General features: G+C 31.2%; 1 protein-coding gene across 1 annotated transcript in view; it reads left to right on the top strand.

Moving 5' to 3' along the window:
* The first annotated feature begins 9,211 nt into the window (after nucleotides 1–9,211).
* Nucleotides 9,212–13,340, top strand: part of dbx1b (developing brain homeobox 1b) — a 38,370-nt gene continuing 34,241 nt past the window's right edge. Inside the window, exon 1 of the mRNA XM_051099303.1 lies at nucleotides 9,212–9,322. The gene's annotated coding sequence lies outside the window, so the exon portion shown is untranslated. The remainder of the gene's footprint in view (nucleotides 9,323–13,340) is intronic.

Below are 13,340 nucleotides of genomic sequence, written 5' to 3'. Positions count from 1 at the left end.
AGATGCGTCCCTTATAACTACAGAGCAAATGTATGTAAGATATACAAAAGGGTCGCTTCTATAACTTGGCTGCCCCCTTTATTTATTGATGTTTTATCAGTTGAGGGAAATGTACTTTTGTGGTCACCCTCCCCTATCACCACCTTAAATGAAACACCACCCTACCGATCGGAGGGAACGGGAAGTCTATTTCAGAAGTAGTCATCCAAACACAGGGAGGACTTCCTGTCTGACATTCCTGACCTGGACTGACTTCCTGCTTCTCCTCAGCTCTCCCAGAAATGGACTGACAAATGTACACTATGTTATTTTGTTAGTTTAATGAAGGGTAAAATTTAGGTTTTTGAGAGGTTTTCAGTTGCGTGAAAGCAAGAAATTGTATTTGTACATTGTGGCCTAAGTGCATCTGAAAAAAAATCTGTTTTTTAAGAACAATTCACAATGTTCAGTGTACTTCCAAGTGCTTTAGAGCAAATGCTTCACATTCCAGCATTTTAAAAATTGTGCTGTGGTCAGAGTTTGGGTGGTGGCCATGGTTAAGATTTTGTCTAAAGATGAGGGGAGTATTTTAGAATATTCCAGATGTAGTGACACTATATCTTAAGATTTGGCAAACAAAGTCTCAGTTCTACTCTAGATTAGGCTTATGGAATGAAAATCCTTAAAAAAGATACATTACAAACTTAGTTTTGCACTTCCTTTTACAGTGTTTTGTTAAGCTTCAATATTTGGTGAAACATTTTAGAGATATAAAACCAAGTAATTCAACATCCACATATGTGCATAAGCTCAAAAGCAATCAAGTAAAAGGACGAAGAAAGCAGATTATGTTGGAGGAAAAATCTTTGATTTATAGCCAAGAAAAGACAAAAAGAGACTAAATGTTTTAGGATTACTCTGTCTAGCTACCCTCTGAATAACAGATTTTTTAAGTAAAGATTTGTTTCTTAAACTTTGTTATTGACCAAACACAGTTATGGACTTAATTTCTGGTTCTTGATGTGAAGTACCCATCTTTTTTTATAATCATAGTTTTTTATAATAATAGTTCAAATTAATAAAAATGACACCGTTCAAAAGTTTACATATGTCTGATTCTTAATACTGTGTTCAATCTACGCAGAACCTGATTTTAGCAAGTACGACATGTTCCTGGATCAACATCTTTGTTGACCCTGGAACAACTTTGTGATTAACCAATCAGATTTAAAAAATCAGTTTATAGTTTTTGTGAAGTTTAAGCTTACAATCAGTGTTTGGTGCTTGTACATTAGTGTCATTCATCTATTATTTCCTCTGATTTTAGGGATTACTCATGGGTAAGGTTAGGTTTAGGTGTAGGGATGTGGTCAAGATTCAATTTTTGGATTAAATTGTTGTTCCAGGGTCAACAAAATATGTTGACCCAGGAAGACATCTAACTCAGCAAAATCAGGACGTGCGTTGATCTACAGCTGTTTTTTTTTTGTTTAGAGATAGTTGTTCCATATTTGTCCTAAACAGTTAAACTGCCTGCTGTTCTTCAGAAAAATCCTTCAGGTCAGCAAATTGTTTTTTTTCAGCATTTTGTGTATTTGCACAAAGAGCCAGAGCCAGTGCCAGTGAATTTGCATTAAGAGCCAGGGGTGTAAACTGTTGAACAGAATAAAGGTGTGTACAATGGCATTTTTCTAAAGGTGTGTACATTTTTGTCATTTAGTACTGCCCTTCAGAAGCTACAGAAGATACTTACATGTTTCCCAGAAGCATTGATGCATTGTTTTCTCCTTCCGGTGTATCACTGAGCATTTAAAAATTCTGTAATAGTTGCATATGAGTCCCTCAGTTGTCCTCAGTGTGAAAAGATGGATCTCAAAATCATACAGTCATTGTTGGAAAGGGTTCAAATACACAAAAATGCTGAAAAACCAAAGAATTTGTGGTACTTTTCTGAAGAACAGCGGGCAGTTTAACTGTTCATGACAAACAAGGGACTCATTAACAACTATCACTAAACAAAACCAAAAAAATCATCAGGGATCATTCAGGTAACAGCACAGTATTAATAATCAAGTGTATGTAAACTTTTGAACAGAGTCATTTTTATAAATGTATAAATTTAACTGATCTTCATGAATTTAAATATTTGTTATAAATAAATATAAAACTTATTTTCTCTCGTGCACTATATGTAAACGTCTTTTATTGTGATCATACGCAGGTCAGTACTAAATAAAAAAATAACATGCATTTTGTATGATTCTCTTATGTTGGTAAAATAATTAACATTTAGCAGATTCTTCAAGGTGTATGTAAACGTTTGACCTCAACTGTATTTGCACTTGCTGGCATCTGTGTTAAAGTAAAGAGTGATATGTTATTAATATTTCCCCCTTTTGACTCAAAAACATGTAAAACATGAGTTTGCATTTAACTAATTAAGAAAGAAATCCAGTAAGCCTATAAAAACTCTTTATAGAGAATAACTCTTAAAACATTTAATTTTGAATTCGTTCACACTTACATAAATCGCTTGTTTGAATTATTCGCTGCTGTGGTTGACACTCAAAACTATGCTGGATTCAATGAACAAACCTCTGCTTTTCCACGCAGCAAAGCCTGGGCTTTGATTGGCCCATTTAAAGTTAGGGAACACATTTGACTGCCAACAGCAAGCGTTGCCATATTTTAATGTCATTCAAGGGTGTTAGAATGAGCAGGAGATTAGATGGGGGCCCCTAATTATTTTGGCTTTAGTTCTGGATTAACCCTCTGTTCTGTCGACTTCAATTCACACTCGCCGTTTGATGAAATGTGAACTGACATAAATTCCGCGGCTCACTTTCAATCCGATTATGCAGTTAAATCACCGCAGTTCGAACCCAAGCAAGAGACTCTGGCGGGTCCCTATTCTCCCGCTCCTCCGAAGCCCTGACAGCTCCTCCCCGAAACACAGGGACCCACGCTACCTCCTCACAGGACCCACGCTACACTCTTAACCCCACATGAATAGGGCCTATTCAACGAGGTAACGCTCAAGCACAACCTAAATATTGTTTTTATGAGCAGCAAATAGGTGGCACCTCCAAAATAATACTCGTTTCTGGAATTCCCATCGTTCCTGGTCTTTTCGAGGGAGGAATAGCGCCTTGTTACAATGACCGCGCTTGTGTTGTTGGCCACATTTGGAACAAGAGGAACACAAGAAACCGACATACCATTGAAAACGTTTAAATGCATAGGGCTAATTCGCCTCAGGTTGCGGAACACAATCAATTTTAAAACGGTGCAACAGAGTTGAAATGACATGGTATTTAGCTTTTTTTTTTTTCTCAGGGGAAACGAGAGAAAGATCATTTGTTTACAAGCACACTGAATAGCACGTTCACCCAATTTAAATCTTAATATTTATTTGGCTTAATGAAAATGTCCGAAGTGTTTAAAAGCATTTATAACTTTATATTCTTGTTTGTCTCAATCATTGTTTTTGAAAGACGCTTATTTTTAACAACATAACGTTTTTTATCATTAATGAAGAACCTTTATCAAGATTACGACGTTTAACCTGAACAAAATATTATCTATTTCTTTTAGGTATCTACAGTTAGCTGTTAGTTTTCAAGAACGTTCATTTTTTTTAACTCTTTTAACTTATCTAAACATTACAAATAAACGATTAAAACATTAACCTGTGAATTATTGTCATTCCACTGAAAGGTTTTTTTTTTTCGTTCTGATGAACCTAAAAGAAATGTAAATTTCCCATTCCCGTCCCATCATAAAATGTATTTTTTGTATTTATTTAGGGCTAATATGAAAACTTACGCACGGTACGTCCAGAATTGTATTTCGTTTGGCCGCCAGCAGAGGGCGATGCCAGCTCGGATCCGGCAGAGAAAGTCTTTTGAATTCATAATTCTTAAGCCATCTATTCTAAGACTATTTAAGTGGGTTTTCCCATGAATTTGCAATGCATTTTCACAGTAATTACGATCACACGGAACTGAATAATACATAATTCTCACAAGGATAGCGAATTGCATCATAAAGTAAAAGGACTGGATTTATGTTGACATTGTAAATAGTTTGCTGATATGATTGTACAACAATACTGTTAATCAGAATACAGGTTTTGTTTTTTTTTTTTTTTTTTTTTTTTTTTTACTTTAAATACTTTAAATTTTTTTAAAACTCCAACATAGGTTAATAGCCCTAAACTTAACTAGATTATTACAGTGGTATCTTCATGAAATATTTTAATTTTCTGATAAAGAGGCTCATTTTAGTTGTGTTTTTGGCCTATGGCCTTGCTACAATACTTAATTTCTTAAAAATTGTATCATTCTGTACAATTTTTTTCATTTGTGTACAATTTTAATATTTATGATTTTTTATACTTTGGTGAAAACTTCTATTTATCTATAAAAGTAAACTTAGGAATGTGTTTTAGATACTCCTGAAGAAAGATCTGCTCAGTAATTAGCTTGAAATTTCTAAACAAATGTTCGACCATTGTTCTGTCCAGGTGAAGGAAATTGCAGTGAGCAATGTTCCTGCAGTACATGCTGTTTCATTGTCTTAAACTGATTGTCTCACAGGATATTCATGGTCAGCTGGTCCTGACAATTGCAGACTTAGACAGGGAAATTTGACTGTGGTTGAGGAATTCAGACAAATTTAAAATACCAATGTAAATATCACTTTAGTTTACCTTTTTTTTTTGGTCAAATTCACTACCAGTCAAAAGTTTTTGAACAGTAAGATTTTTAATGTTTTTTTTTTAAAATTTCCTCTGCTCACCAAACCTTTATTATTTGTACTCTGCATTTATTTAATTCAGAGTACAGCAAAAACAATCGTTTTAAAAATATTTTTACTGTTAAATAAATAACTGCTTTGTATTTGAATATATTTTAAAATGTAATTTTTTTTTCTGTGATTTCAAAGCTGATTTTTTAGCATCATTAATCCAGTCACACGATCCTTCAGAAATCATTCTAATATTCTGATTTGCTGCTCAAAAACATTTATTATTCTTATGTTGAAAACAGCTGAGTATAAATTTTTTTCGAGTTTCTTTGATGACTAGAAAGTTCCGAAGAATTTGAAATAAAAATCTTTTGTAACATTATAAATGTCTTTATCATCACTTTTGATCAATTTAAAGCATCCTTGCTGAATAAAAGTATTAATTTCTATTTCTTTCCCCAAAAAAACTTGTTTTCCCAAGCTGGTATAGCTTTTATTTCAGATAAATCTTAGGATCCTGAAAAAAGAATTCTGAAAAAAATACTGATAATAATATAATTTTTTAAGCAGAAAATCAGCATATTAGAGCATATGTTTTTTGAAGGATCATGTGACACACTGAAGACTGGAGTAATGATGCTGAAAATGCAGCTTTGATCACAAGAATAAATTACATTTTAAACTATATTCAAATAGAAAACAGTTATTTTTATTAGTAAAATATTTCACAATTTTACTGTTTTTGATGTACTCTGGACTGAATAAATGCAGGCTTGGTGAACAAAAGAGACGTCTTTAAAAAAAAAAATCTTACTGTTCAAAAACTTCTGACTTGTAGTTTTAGACAGACTTGTTTAGTTAAGCCTTCACAGTTTCTACATTCCGCTTTGTTTCACTTTGAGGAATGTTTTGCTGAATCTTACATAACGTTCTCGAGTTGTTCTCTTCATATTTAGTGCTTTTGTCCTCTTCAAACAAGTCCAGTGATTTTCCCAAGAGTGAGAAAGAGAGCACTGAAATCTCCAAATTGGTATGGACCTCACCAACTCGCCAAAGCCTCTTTGGCAAATCTCTGTTTGATTTGACACTCCTGTTTGCCGTTGCAAAATCTTTCTTTTGTTGCGTCTGGATAAGCTTAATGACTTCTTTAACTCGCGAGCGCAGCTTCCAAAGCGAGGGAAATATAAGACGGATACTTTCACAGAGCAACTGTTCTTATCAGTGCAACTGGATGTGAAGGTTTCCAGGTATGCTGTGTCGTTGTGTTCAGAGGCCAGAGAAATGGAAAGCAACTTAGCGTTGGACCCACCACAGCACAATTCAGGGAAGCAAACATGACCACAAATGCCTGTATTAAGGGATCAATCAGGGTCTGAATGGAGCAGCATTAACTGGGCTCCTAATTCTGGTTTACTAACACCTGTAATAACTATCAAACAAGTGGTAATCTCATAAGCCCCCGCATCATTTACATATTCCTCATTAGCTTGTTCAAACCTGAAGGATGCACTTTCTCTCTGTTGGCGGTCTCAACTCCTGCACTCTGACTGCTTGGGTGGTTCGGTGGCTAAGTGACCGGTCTGAATGTGATATGTATATGTATGTAAGGGATTATCTGTATTAGCATCAGCGTTTACCGACGTGGCCATATTCTTAACATGGCTCTGGATAATTGGAATGGGAGGAGAAGATGGCTGATCCATTAGTTCATTCTGTTTGCTTAGTGGATGGGTCGCTCCGTTCCTCGATTTTAGCACTCGGGAACCTTTTTGTGGAAAGGGTGCGTACGTGTGCGCGAGGACTTCTTTATGCTTACTAAACCTAAGCAGATTCCGCCACAAAGCGAATGCCTTGGAGTCTTAGGATGGCTTGCGCATAGTATCGGGAGTTAGACCAAATACTGCGGATTTTTCAAGTGACTCTTGAGGGAATGAGCCAATCAGACCACACAATCTGTGCTCTCCAAGAGAGAGATCTTTGAAATCTATAAACACCTTGAAAAGCCCCATTCTTGCGCCGATAATGCTGTGCTTTCGAAGCTCGCCATCAAATGTGCCGAAAACTACTTCAAAGAAAATTGAAATGTAACAAATTCTGTCAGGGTAGAAAAGGATTATTGTAAGGCTCTAAATGGAGTTCATTTTGCCTGCATTGTGTTGTTTCTCTTTCTTTCTTTTTGCTTTGGTTGGTTGGTTTTCTTAAACAGCTGACTGAACATCTGTACTGGAATTCCAATCAGCACATTCTTTTTAGGCATTTTTGGGCATCACATGTGTCTATATTTCAAACTTAATCTCAGCTACAATTTGCCTGTTTGTTGAGTGTCAAAATGGCTGAAAATAATGTCATAATCTCTGTAAAAATAAATAAATAATATTTCATATAATGTCAATATATTATATGTTTACTCTGAAAGCAACAGAATCAGAAAAAAGAAAACCTTGTAAAATATATTTAATATTTATAAAATATGTATACATTCATATTTTGTATTGGAATCACTGTATATATTTATGTAAATTCTAAAATATTAAATATGTATTTAAATGTATTTTTATTAATTTATGTTGAAATATTTATGGATTATAATGTTATGTATTTTATATATTATTATTTATTATGTAGCACAATACCCTAAAAAAAAAAATTTGTATTTACTGAGTTGTTTAATGATATTGTTGTACTTTGTATTTGTTTTAAAGAATCTTTTTAGGCATTTTTGGGCATCACAGGTGTCTATATTACAAACTTAATCTTAGCTAAGATGTATCTATTTGTTGAGTGTCAGTATGGCTGAAAATAATGTCCTGATCTTTGAAAAAATACATAAATTATATTACATATAATGGCAGTATATTATATAATGTTTACTCTGTAAGCAAAAGAATGAGAAAAAGTAAACCTTGTAAAATATTTGTAATATTTATGAAATATTTATACATTAATATTTTGTATTGCATTAACGTATATATATAATATCTAATATGAGAAATATTTATTTAAATTGTATTTTTACTTATTCATATTTAAAAATTTATGCATTATATTACTCTATATTTAATATATTAATATACATTTTTACATGCGTAATACCCTACAAAAATTTTATTTACTGAGTTGTTTTACAACATTTGTGTACTTTTTTTTTTGTAATTTTTTAGGCATTTTTGGGCATCACAAGTATCTATATTAGAAACATAATTTTAGTATATATATATAATCTTATATATATATATATGTTTATATTTCATATAAAGTCAATATATTATATAATGTTTACAATAAAAACAAAAGAATGAGAATAAGAAAACCTTGTATTGAAATATTTATACATTAATAATTTAAATTGTATTAACACACACACACACATAAATATATATATATATATATATATATATATATATATATATATATATATATATATATATAAATCTAAAATATGAAATATGTATTTAAATGTATGTATTTATTCATATTTAAATATTATTATATTATATTGTTATATATGCATAATACCCTACAAAAGCCAAAATTGTATTTACTGAGTTGTTTTATAACAGTTTAGTACTCTTTAGGCATTTTTGGGCTTCACAAGTGTCTATATTTTAAACTTAATCTTAGCTAAGATTTGCCTATTTGTTGAGTGTGAGAATGGCTAAAAATAAAGTCAAATAAAAAAATAAATTACATTTTATATAATGTCAATATATTATAAAAGAAAGAGAAAAAAGAACCTCATAATATATATATATATATATATATATATATATATATATATATTAATATATTATTAATTTACGAAATATTTATACATTAGTATTTTTATTGTATTAACGTATATATTTATATAAAAAATAAAAAATGTAAATATGTATTTAATTGTATTTTTTCATATTTAAATATTATTATATTATGTGTTTGCATTATATTATATATTTTATATATTATTGTATAAATATTACATTCTTTTTAATATACCATTTATATAATGTATAATAAAAATATTTATATATAAAAATGTAAGATATTAAACTTATATTTTGTATTTATGTACTGAAGTAATATCTGAATAATAATTGAATATTATAACAATATTTAAATACTAATTATATATTTATGTATAATATAATTATAAAAATGCAATAATATAAATATATAATTATATATTAAATGGTTTAATGTAAAGGTGTTTTATAAGAACTGTAAAATCTTTTTTGTTGGTGCTTATCTCTAAAGCATAATATTGTTTAAGTTTGCCTTTTCCGTAATATTTCTTCAAATGATTCCATCGTAAATAGCCCCCACAACCAAAGTAGCTGTTAACTAGTCTTCCTGACTAGTCGGTAAAGTTCTCTGTGTTTTAGTGGTTCCAATATCTGCATTGTTTTGATCACTTCATCTCCAGACCCCTGGATTCTGGCCCACTTAACCCGTCTGCTTCTTTCTCTTTAGCCATAGGGAAGGAAGACCGGAGCTTCTGGTCCTGACAGGGGGCAGCTCAAGCAGTGAAGAATGGTCCAGGCAGCTGGTGTGACTAAGCCAGGCCTTGTAAGGATGGGGCGGAGTGGCGTAGACTGTGAAGGCAGGGAGGGAGGTGAGGCGGATAGGGAGGAGGGGGGCGCCATCAGGCTCTCCGCAGAAAACAGTGTCTTTACATCGCACCAACTGTTCACATTTTCAACGCCGACCCCCTTTTTTTTTCTTCTTCCTGCCAGAGCTTTGTTAACAAAACAGTTTACTAAGCGCTGGTAAGACATGTGGTTAATAAAGTGCAGAGGGTGCTGTCAAAGACCTATGCGGCCCATATGGGCCACACCAAGCATCCGTATTGTCCTCCTGTCATTAAGCTACTTAACAGGCCCTAACTGCATTAGATCACTAGAAAATAACAGCACATGCTCAACCTGATGCTTCTGTCACTAAATGCCATAATAGCAACCAAAAGCCTTTTACTCCGACAAATTTTTACAGCATCTTTTTTGAGCATCACAAACCTCTGCATTTCAAACTCAATCCTAGTTATGATTTGCTCATTTCTTGAGTGTCAAAATGCTGAACATGAGGTTGTGATCTGTTAAAGGTATGGTTGACCTAACAATCAAAACTGCTGGCATCTTTTAAGGCATAATACCCTAAAAAAAAAAAAAAATAAAAAAAAAAGAAGAATGGCTGAAAATAATATAATGATCTCTGAAAAAAATAACAATTCTGTTATTATTATTGAACAGTGAAGTCCAAATATATATATAGATAGATCAGACTATATATATATATATATATATATATAAAAATATTATTATTTATAATATTTTTTCTTCTACATTTTAAAGAAAAATAATTAAAAACACCTATTTATAAAAATGCAATCTGTGTGTATATATATGTGTGTTTACATATATAAGACAGTGTTTTAGTATCACATTAAAAAATAGTCAAAATTATGAGAATAAAGTTGTAGCAATACGAGAATAAAGTTGAAATATTTTGAAAATAAAGTCGTTACAAGAATAAAGTCGTAGCAATATGAGAATAAAGACGAAATATTTTGAGATTAAAGTTGAAATTATGCAAATAAAGTTGAAATATTTTGAGAATAAAGTCAAAATTACGAGAATAAAGTTGTAGAAATACGAAAATAATGTCGAAATATTTCGAGAATAAAGTAAATATTTTGCGAATGAAGTCAAAATTACGAGAATAAAGTTGAAATATTTTGAGATTAAAGTCGAAATTATGAAAATAAAGTCGAAATATTTTGAGAATGAAGTCAAAATTACGAGAATAAAGTTGAAATTACATAAATAAAGTTGAAATTAGAAGAATTACAAAATTAAAGTTGTAGCAATATGAAAATAATGTCAAAATATTTCAGGAATAAAGTAAAAATATTTTGACATTAAAGTCAAAATTTTGAGAATAAAGTCTAAATATTTTGTGAATTAAGTCAAAATTACAGAATAAAGTTGAAATATTTTGAGATTAAAGTCAAAATTATGAGAATAAAGTCGAAATATTGTGCGAATAAAGTCAGAATTACGAGAATAAAGTCATAGCAATATGAGAATAAAGTTGGAATATTTTGAGAATAAAGTTAAAAATCCAAGAATAAAGTTGTAGCAATACGAGAATAAATTTGAAATATTTTGAGAATAAAGTCAAAATTACGAGAATAAAGTCGAAATATTGTGCGAATAAAGTTGAAATTATGAAAATAAAGTTGAAATATTTTGAGAATAAAGTCAAAATCTTGAGAATAAAGTCGTAGCAATATGAGAATAAATTTAAAATATTTTGAGAATAAAGTCAAAATTATGACAATAAATTTGAAATATTTTGAGAATAAAGGTGTAATTACAAGAATAAATGCCTTTTGTATAAATAGGTGTTTTTCATTTTTTTCCATAATATAATTTGTGTGTGTGTGTATATATATATATATATATATATATATATATATATCTACAGACAGGATTTTGATAAATGGATGTTTTTAATTTTTTCTTAAAATAACATGTAGAACAAAATTATACATACATATATATTCTTTTCTTCCTTTCTAAAATAGAATATAAAATGAATACATTCACCTACGCTGAAATATTATTCGTTACGTAACAGAAAATGAACCGTTTGAAAACTATCTGCGCATTCCGTTCTACTGATATGACTAGTGATATAATGTGACTTTAACTAGATCATCTTTTCCTTATTCACACAGTAAGATACCCTGGGGAGCTGACAATAGATCCTTTGAGAGAGGAAGGGAGGTCTGCACTGGCCAAAGGTTAAACAGGGCTTTTGGCTGGTGATAAATCACTATTAAATGAGGCCTGCATTGCCGCGCATTGTCGTTGCTCACTTTCAAACCCATTACCTTCTGGTTGTAAAGCTGACACAGCTAATGAACTGACTGCTTTGAACTGGGGCCACAATATTGACTGGTTGCTTAGGGCAGATGTCTCAAGTCAAGCGACTAGTAAATGTACATTTGATTAAGAAAGACTCTTCGGGTCTTTGGGGGTGGAGATATGCTGAGGGGGTGAGGCTGCTTGGATAGCAGGGGGCTAGTCTACACTTAATGAAAACACTCAAGGAAGTTCATATTAAAACAATTGGGCTGACTGAATCGGCCTGATGAAAGAGTGTAAGGCATGCTGTTTGATTTTGCCAAAAGACAAAAGGTTGCTAATGATTAGCCAAGACGTGCTCAACTCACTTCCTCTGGTGCTGATGCTGGTTTTGATGGCTTTGATTGACATTTGTGAAAAGTGAAAGAATTTGGGGTGCAAAGATGAAGTTGAGCAGTTCATTTCAACAGTCACTGATTTATTTATTCATGTATTTTTGTTAATGTAAAAAAAAGAGGCCCAAACACAATTTTGGCATTTAAATCACACCTAAAAATGTCTGAATTTGCATGCGTTAGATAACAAATGTCAAACAAATTAAGCTGTTTTTTTTTTTTTTAAATAATTATCTATTTTTTAAATTTTTTAAGCAAGTTTATTTGTTTCCTCTCATTCACACAGGTGTCTTATAACCACAGGTGTATTTCCTCACAGCTGTGGACATGTTACACTAATATCTGGCAACAAAAAAAATAAACAAATACTTATCGTCTTGTATCTGAATAGTAAATCTATTGTTTTATCATGGGAAAAATAACAAAATATTTGTTGTGAAGTTTACTGATTAAATTCCATGCATTTTGTCTTAAAATTAAATTTGATCCAATGACATAACTACATTTTAGGTATGACTCAAACGCACTAATACTTTCAGGGTCACTTTATGCTACTTTTGGTAAGAATATTATTGAATATTTCTGCTAATTTGCACCATAGTCTCAATGAATTAATTTGACACCTCTATAGGAGACTTTAACTGACAGATTAGCCTATAGTGAGCCTATTAGAGGAGAAGTCAGAGGCTTTAAAGGGAAGCATGACTAACTGTTATCTTGAGCTGCTGGTGAAGGATGGGGAGCTGAAGCAGTGCTGAGATGTGCTGATTAGCATATAATTGGTTCCTTTGTATTAAACACAGGGAATTAGCCTACTGTTCAGCCTGCTGTTTGCAGCCTGGTTTCCTATTCATTTAAAGAGAGAGTGAACACATGGCCTGCTGGGAACTGCTGGCATTTGAAAAAAAAAAAAAAAAAAAAATTACATATATATATATATATATATATATATATATATATATATATCTGTTATATTTTTAAATAATATTTTATTTTTTTTTAGATATCTATCAGTTATATATTGTTTTATAATTTAAATGTCATCTATCTATCTATCTATCTATCTATCTATATATCTGTTTCATATTTTTATTTATCTGAGTTATATTTAAATATTTATTTATTTTTTAAATCTATCTATCTATCTGTTTCATATTTTTATTTATTTATTTGAGTTATAAATAAATATTTATTTTTAAAATCTATCTATCTATCTATCTGTCTATCTATCTATCTATCTATCTATTTATATATCTGTTTCATATTTTTATTTCAATATTTATTTTTAAAATCTACCTATCTATATCTATATTTATCTATCTATCTATCTATCTATCTATCTATCTATCTATTTTTATCTGTTATATTT

Source organism: Labeo rohita, chromosome 25, assembly GCF_022985175.1.
Source record: "Labeo rohita strain BAU-BD-2019 chromosome 25, IGBB_LRoh.1.0, whole genome shotgun sequence".
NCBI lineage: Eukaryota > Metazoa > Chordata > Actinopteri > Cypriniformes > Cyprinidae > Labeo > Labeo rohita.
The sequence above is the reverse complement of the archived record's forward strand: the minus strand, read 5'-3'. Positions and strand labels throughout refer to the sequence as shown.